Source organism: Phasianus colchicus, chromosome 28 (assembly GCF_987193195.1).
Source record: "Phasianus colchicus chromosome 28, bPhaCol1.hap1.1, whole genome shotgun sequence".
In the NCBI taxonomy this organism is placed as follows: Eukaryota; Metazoa; Chordata; class Aves; order Galliformes; family Phasianidae; genus Phasianus; species Phasianus colchicus.
The window spans coordinates 5,441,447-5,449,004 of NC_143463.1; the positions used below are offsets into that span (position 1 = coordinate 5,441,447).

A 7,558-nucleotide genomic window follows, 5' to 3' on the forward strand; every position below is an offset into this window, starting at 1 on the left:
CGTTACCCAGCGCACCCCGCGCCCCGTCAGCGCAGGGGCTTCTGGGGGAGGAGGAGGGTGGGAAGCGGTGGTGGTCGTGGGGGGCTGCGGAGCGGCTGCAGTGAGCGCCGCGGTCTCCGTTCCACAGCGCGGATTAGGCGGGGACTGGCAGTGAGGGCCGCAGCTCTCCCAGGGAAAGGAGAGCGGCTTGCCGGAGGTGGGTCCGGCTCTGAGTTGGTCAAAAGGCGGAAAAAAAAAAGTCGCTCTGTGCCGGGGTACCCTGAGAGCCCCCAGCGCGGCTTGGGGCCTCAGCTTCTGTGTAGAGCCGGTAGGCTCTTGACTTCCAAAACCCTTCTGTAACCTTATGTGTACAAATTTCATTGGAGATGTGATTTCTGTTCAGTTCCTTGAAGTGATTCAACTCCAAAAAGCCAGAGCTGCACACGTCTGGCTGTGCGTTGTGAACTGCTTGGGGTAGGCAGTGCTGTGGACGGACAGGGCCTGCCCGCGGCACGGCGCTGTCAGAGCAGCGCTTACAGAGCGCAGGACACAACGTGCAGCTTTGTTTGTGCCCAAATGGTGACGCGGAGCGAGGCACAAATATTTAAGGCCATAAACAGCCTGGTTGAGGTTAGTAAAGCTTGGGTTACCGGAGCCTATTTTTAGGGTGCAAGCCAAATTTAAGTTGCTCAAATCTTTATATGGGGAATTGGCACCAGGTTTCTCCTGTTGTGTTTTATTTATAGCATTCTTCTCCTTTCCTGGTAAATAAGATTAGCCTCATTATTTCTATTACCATTACTTGGTCTATAATTGTTATTGTTCAGTCCATCCATTCTTCCACCCGTTTAGGTCTTGTCTGGAATTACCTAGGATTATCCTGCTAACGCATGTTGCCTTCACACAGAATATCATTTTTGTTGCTTAGAAACTGCTTTTGCATAACAGACAGCGTGGGCCTAATTTTCACTTCAGCAGTTGTTAAAGTCACTGGGAGAAGCAGGTGCTCAGCACTCCTGACAGCCAAAGCCAAAGTGTCTGTGACAGAATTCCCACACAGTGTTGAGCTGCATGCGTGTGTGTCCTCTGCATGAGCAGTGTGCTTGGGGACAGAGCAGCTTCACACTGAAAAGAAAACAAGCCAACTTTTCTGAGCATCTTGGATGTGCATGGTATGCAAGTGCTGCGTGAGAACAGGAGAAGTGGCTGTGTGCACTGGAGTATTTGCTGTATGACTATCCTAATGTTCCCTCTGCAAATCCACACCTGTGTTCACAAGCTAAAAATTGCGTTCACCTACGTAAATAGTTGTCAGCAATGAGTTTGGACACAGGTGGTCCATTTTAATGGGGCTTCGTGTGTGTGTGCATGCACTAGCTGACTATAGAATCATAGAACCATAGAATTGCTCAGGTTGGAAAAGACCTTAAGGATTATCAAGTCCAACTGCAACTTAACCATACTACCCTACTCTAACAACCCTCTGCTAAACCATGTCCCTGAGCACCACATCCAAACGGTTTTTAAAGACATTCAGGGATGGTGACTCAACCACCTCCCTGGGCAGCCTATTCCAGTGTTTAACAACCCTTTCTGTAAAGAAGTTTTTCCTGATATCCAACTTAAACCTCCCTTAGTGCAACTTGAGGCCATTTCCCCTCATCTTGTCACCTGTCACCAGTGAGAAGAAACCAGCCTTGCTCTTGCAAAAATTAACTTTCAGGTATTGAAAGAGAGCAATAAGATCTCCTTTCAGCCTCTTCTTCCCCAGACTAAATAGCCCCAGGGCATATTCCCCAAGCCCTTCACAAGCTTTGTACCCTTTTTTGGACCTGCTCCAGCACCTCAGTGTCATTTCTGGATTGAGGTGCCCAAAACTGAACACTGTATTCAAGGTGAGGCCTCACCGGTGCCGAGTACAGGGGCAGGATGACTTCCCTGGTCCTGCTCACCCCACCATTCTTGATACAAGTCAGGATGCCATTGGCCTTCTTGGCCACATGAGCACAATGCTGTCTCACATTCAGCTAACTGTGCATTAGTACACCAAGGTCCCATTCCACCAAGCAGCTTTCAGCCACTCCTTCCCAAGCCTGTAGGGTTGCCTGGGATCATTGTGGCCAAACTGCAGGACTTGACAGTTGGCCCTATTGAAACTCATACAATTTACCTTGGCCCATTGATCCAGTCTATCCAAGTCCCTCTGTAGATCCTTTCTCCCCTCCAGCAGATCAACACTCCCTCCCCTTCAATTGCACTATGTGCAACTGAACAGCTGAAAATGTGAACAGAACATGTACATGCTTGGCTGCGACATGTATACAGGTCTGTATCCCTGCTGGTGAGCATCTGTGTGTGAAAGCTGCTGTTTTTGTGGCAGGTCAAGGCACAGACACAGGCGGTTTGACACTTCCTCTCCCTGCAATCTCTTTGTGTTGCTATGGTGATCAGATGCACTCACACTTTTATCTGAGGTATCTATTAGCTAAAGCTTCCTATTCATTTCCCTTCCTTACAATGCATGTGAAATTCACTGTAACAGTAAGCAAGCTTTTTATCTCCCAAATGTACCTCAGAGCCTTCCTTCAGTTCCTGGGTGAGCTGTCAGAAACATTACAACACAGAAGTACAGCTGATTAAAATGTGTTGTGGGTTTGTTTTGTTTTGTTTTGTTTTCTTCCATGAATAAAGAAAATGCTCAGTAAAGGTCGGAAGCATGGGTATGAAATAGATGAGCCATGTACACCCTTGACCCAGCTGTGAGTGGATTATCTGGTCTGAGAGGTCACAGAACATGTTGGTGGCTGTGTTACATCAACTTGTCTTGCACTTATGTGCTGCAATGGGACAGGATTGGGCTGGGAGAGAGGCAGAAACCAGAGGCATTCTGATCAATTTCCCTTGTCACATTGGTTCTCCTGTTTCATTTGACATCTTTTACAGAAGTCAGCATCAAAACAATAAATCTCAAGCCATTGTCCTTCCCACGATGCCTGGAGACATCACCCAGAGATGGATACTGTCTCCTGAATCAGACTGGCATCATAAGTGCAGCTCCCACTGATACAACACTGAAGAATAGAAGAGATCTGCATATAACGTCCCATCTAACACAGTGATCCAGTTGTGCATCTGGTGAGCAGGTCTGTTGCATGGGGTGGTTCCTGCATCTTCATGAGGAACAGTCACTACTCCTCCTTGTCACAGAATCTGCCAGGAAACCTTCACAGGCTCCTAATGCCATGTGGGTCTGAACACCTGGCATTGAAGTGAAGGACTGAAAGGTATCAAATCCCTCATCTACAGAATATGTTTTCCACATGGTCCTGGAGACTCCATGATCTTGACTTTGTAGGGTAATGCAGATAAAGCCGCAGCCAGTGTTCTAAGATTATAGAGGGAACTTAAAGACTCATCAGAGGAAAAGAAGATAAGACATGAGACATTTTGACAGGGCTGCCAGATTGTGTGGCAGGAGGGTTAATTTTTTTTCTTTTTTTGAAACTTCCATTTCATATTCCCTTTCAGACAAGACAAATTATATAGTACTGGCTGCTGAAGGAGTTGCATAATTTTTTTTTTCACAGAAATAATGACACAGTACTTAAAAAAAAAAAAAAAAGCAAATGAATGGATCACTAAAGTGTTGGGCAAAGACTTTGGAAATATATGCTGAGACCTTATCTTTGCTAGAAACTCTTTTTCTGACCGTGGGCTAGTCATTTAATCTTCCTATTTCCCTGCCTGTAACATGGGAATGAGAACTGTTCTCTATCTGTCTTGCTTTCTAAATCCTTAAACTCTGAGTTTAAAGATTGCATTTTCTGTGCTTATAGGGCAACCAAAATCAGTTTCAATTCTTGATAAGGTATCTGCGGCAACCATAATATAGAAAGTAGATAATAATATAAGTGCTTGGTTATATGACATGGAACATAGTTTTAGCATGAAAGGATGGAATGTTCCTCATTCAGTGTTTAACATCTCTTTCCTCAAAATGTTGAGAAATTTGGATCTGTGCTAACATATAAGCAACTTAGGAACTAGCTTTGTGCTGATTTACTGAATCCCTGAATTACTTCTAGAACTGTGAATGGATAACTTGGATTCCTGCAAAATTTTCTGTAAGGTCTCTGTACTTAGTTTGTCATTACACTGAGAGCTAACAGCACTCTGGGTTGAGATCCTCATTTTTTCTAAGCTTAAATTTAGGTTTTAAATTTAAGTTTTTATCAATCTCTGCAGCTTTTAGGGGATTGTCTAATTTGCAGAAGTCAGAGGAAGATAATCTTTTGCTACTAAGTCCAGAGAAGACAAGATCTGCTGTATTTTTAAGTAACTACATGAGAAATTTGCTGTACAAAGAGAACAATTCTAGAAATAGTGAGAAATGATACCATGACATTAACTGGAACAATGACCCAGTAGCCAACTTGCTGCAGGGGCCTTTGTCCTGTAACTACCTTCATCATTAAGGCTTGTGATGACATTATTTTCTGTGCTTATACAGGGCATGAGGCCATTGCTACCTGGAAGGAAGAATTTTTATCAGACTGCATGAAATGAACAAGGAGGAGAGATATGTTGGGTAACACTAAACTATCAAAGTTCCATTTACATTAGACACCAGCCTAGCAATTTCAGCATTAGTGGTTGCACTACTGCCCTCCAATTTTTTGTAACTTTAATATATCAGAAGAAAGGGAGAGTATGTCATTCATCTTATGAAACATGATCTTTTCTTTCATACATCATCAATAGGCAGCAATTTGTACAGTTGTTAAATTCCTTTAGCAGTAAATTTCCTGGGAAAATAATTGCTCTGCTCCTACTTCACAGATTATCTGAGATGATAATAATAGTATCTTGGGATTTGGACTCTTTCTCTTCCAAACTTAAAGGAGAAAAAACTAGTTTTGAGGCGGATGGCAAGGTAGCAAAGCATCAGATTTGCACCTAAGAATTAGGTTCAATTTGCTTTTATTGTACAATCAGTTTCCTTGGGAGTGGTTCAGCAAGTTATCCCCTCCTCAATCGCATGCTATCATTCTCCTTTGCAACATGTAGCTCCCTGGAAGGACAAAAGCCATGAGGAACATGCAGTCTTCTAGACAGACAGAGAACTCTTAGCCATCTTCCTAAGAGGTGAGAATTGCTATTTCCTTTTACAAGGTAACAAATAAGGCAGAGACTGGAATAAGAAGTTGCAGCAGATCAATAAATATTTAGGCAACAGAACCTAGGAGCTGTTCATTATCAATTGTACCCAAAGGATGAGGACCCACAAAGAGTCTGGATACAAGGACTGTAAAATATGTTTGTAAACTACAGATTGTTTTGGAGGTCAGTGGCTGTCTTCATCTTGCAGTGGCTTTTGAGTATCTTCAAGAATGGGAGAGGGCTCTTCAACTTCTCTGAGCTGCCTGCTCTAGGGTTTGGTCACCCTCAAAGCAGAGAAATGCTTCCTGATGCTTTCAGACAGAACCTCCTGCATTTCCTTTTTTCCCCTCTGCCTTTTGTCTTGGGACCACTGAAAAGGGCATGGCTCAGTCCTCTCTCACTCTCCCTTCAGGTAGTAACAATGGCAAGTGTGCAGTGCTGAGCAGACAAAGAAAATGCAGCTCCACCAACTCAAATTATTAGAGACATTTCAGTACTTACTTTCCCCTCTGGCCTCAGCAGGATTCTGGAATTCCATTTTCACACTTAAACATCTCTGCGAATAGAGCCTCTGGCTGGTAGTGAAAGTTTACTTGTTTTGGTTTTTAAAACCCTGTTGGAAGCAACAAGCTGGAATTTCAAAACAAGCAGAAGCTCTGAGTGCTCAGCATACCTCAGCAGCTGAGGTTCAAACCCCAACTCTGCCACAGAAATTGTGTGAATTCCATTAAGTTAGACACTTCAGATTCCTCAATCCACAGTATGAAGATAATGATAGTTGATCTTGATGTGAAATTGCTCTGAAGTTAAAGAAGGTGATTGCTATGCTTGGAGAGAAATACTCAAGGCTGCAGGATGAGCCCCACAGCCTGGTTCTTCATGGACACTCCTTCTCTAGCTTCACTCAGAGTCCAAGCCTGTCCAGTCAGCATTCTCTTCCCACCAGCAAGGGTGAAGATCTGTGCTGTATGGCAGGCTATGATTTGTTGTCACCTTTATAAATCAGAACAACAAAATCACTAGTCTTCCACACAGAGCCAGACCACAGAGAACAGCACCTCCTTGTCAGGGATATCCTCCTTTGTTTCTTCTTCTGTTATCCTTCTTCATTTATTCATTCAACACTTGCATCTCATTTCAGAGATGGCTGCCAGACATATTAGGTGGTGCAAAAACAAACAAACAAAAAAACCATAGTGTTCTCTGTGAGATCATGTCAAATCTCACTATAATCTTCTATCCAGTTTGGTGACTGTATCTATGACTTTTTGCTCCATTTTCTCACCCAGGACACTGTATATACAAAATTTTGCTCATTGTTTTTTTTTTTTCCCAGGGATATCAGAACTCAGCGGGATCTCTTTCTTCCATACCCTGTGATAAACTTCTCCTGGAGTGCTCTGTCAGCCTGCCTATCTCTCTGTTGTAGTTTAGTCTGACTAAAATAAATAAATTCAATATATATTTGGGAATGCTAGAGAAAATGAATCAAGCAGCAAAGAAAAAGATAAGAAAATGATAGCACTGAGTTTCCTGGAATCCTACTGAGAGACTGATTTAAGCAAGAAAAATAAAATCTTTTTTCTGTTTCCTTTTCTCTGATTTTGTTGAAGAGCAATCTTCATTTCACCCCAGGTTTAGTTTTGCTCCCACTCCCCAGCTTTTGCTGTTAATACCTTGCATATTTCATGAATAATGCATGAAAGGACAATGCTGGCTCACACCCAAGGAAAGGATCTTGCTTTATTCCTTTTGACTGCCATTGTCTGATTGGGGCATACTTCTCTCAGCCAGTGGAATCAGACAAGGGATGGTATCCTTCCTGTTGTCAAACCAAGACTCTTAAACATACTTCTGTCAGCAGTTGTAAAAAGGAAAAACAAAGAACAGTATCCTCCAGCGGCCTCACCTGTGCAGAGCTGCTTTGGTGAAAGGCTTCTTTCATAGAAGGAGAAAGAATTTTCAGTGAACGAAGAATATGCTGGTTCTGGCAGAGATTGTGCCCCACTGAGCAAGGGCCAGCCTTTCCACTCTCTCTCTCTCTCCATTTTAAACATATGTGCTTTCTATGGACACTTTAATCAGATTCCAGATGGCTTGTTTCAATCTGGGGATTTGTGCTGCTCAGGAGATAACAATCCATTGTGCTAGCCTAGGTAGTAAGCATGTTTGTAATAGCTTGAGCTGATACCAGGAGATGTCCAGGTGGTCTTATTTAACAGGGGGTATTAGCAATACTGCTATTGTCCAGGAAATCAGATAAATCTGAAGTCCAGGTGTTACCCTACACCACGTTTGTGTAATGACTGCCAACTGCCAATTTCTACCTCTATTAAAATAGAGACTAAACACTGCAGAAGGGACACTCCTGGCTGGTATTTTTTAGAACAAAATTGCCATTATCCACAAACTTCCTGGT

The 7,558-nt window shown here is 43.2% G+C and overlaps 1 long non-coding RNA gene across 4 annotated transcripts; it reads left to right on the forward strand.

The window, feature by feature from the left end:
- The first annotated feature begins 68 nt into the window (after positions 1 to 68).
- On the forward strand, positions 69 to 7,222 carry LOC149914745 (uncharacterized). 4 transcript variants are annotated; one of them, XR_016460313.1, is made up of 4 exons: positions 69 to 196; positions 2,923 to 3,122; positions 4,490 to 5,124; positions 6,476 to 7,222. It is a non-coding gene; the product is annotated as an uncharacterized LOC149914745 (long non-coding RNA). The 4 variants fall into 4 exon arrangements; XR_016460314.1 differs by lacking the exon at positions 6,476 to 7,222 and having other exon boundaries at positions 4,490 to 4,567; positions 5,047 to 5,321; XR_016460311.1 differs by lacking the exon at positions 6,476 to 7,222 and having other exon boundaries at positions 4,490 to 5,321.
- Positions 7,223 to 7,558: the final 336 nt, after the last annotated feature.